This window comes from Penaeus monodon, chromosome 25, assembly GCF_015228065.2.
Source record: "Penaeus monodon isolate SGIC_2016 chromosome 25, NSTDA_Pmon_1, whole genome shotgun sequence".
Lineage (NCBI taxonomy): Eukaryota > Metazoa > Arthropoda > Malacostraca > Decapoda > Penaeidae > Penaeus > Penaeus monodon.
The window spans coordinates 40,090,385-40,090,694 of record NC_051410.1 but is presented as its reverse complement, the minus strand read 5'-3'; the positions used below and the strand labels follow the sequence as shown (position 1 = coordinate 40,090,694).

Genomic DNA, 310 nt, shown 5'->3' with positions numbered 1-310 from the left:
CGTTTTTCACTTTTTTTCGCTCCGCTCCGAAAGGAATGTGTAACGTTGTAAAGTTAATACGTGTATAGTGAAAGAAATACGTAGGCCTTTTTTTCTGTTGGAAGCCTTGAATCATGATGATCGGGAATTACTTAAAAGGATACGAAACCTCTAAAAGTATTGAAAATGACAGAGACTACACCAAAAGATTCTTATTTGGTCGTTAACTTTCTTATAACTCGATGTCTGTCCCGGTTTCTTCGTCGCAAATTTTCCCGATGTCTTTCCCGGTATGCTGTAGATCGTAAACAAGTTCCCTAAAGAAAAACAA

At 37.4% G+C, this 310-nt stretch overlaps 1 protein-coding gene across 1 annotated transcript in view; it reads left to right on the top strand.

The window, feature by feature from the left end:
* The window catches only part of LOC119589268 (venom dipeptidyl peptidase 4-like), a gene marked incomplete in the record, with an annotated part of 98,295 nt that overhangs the window by 82,459 nt on the left and 15,526 nt on the right, over positions 1–310 (top strand).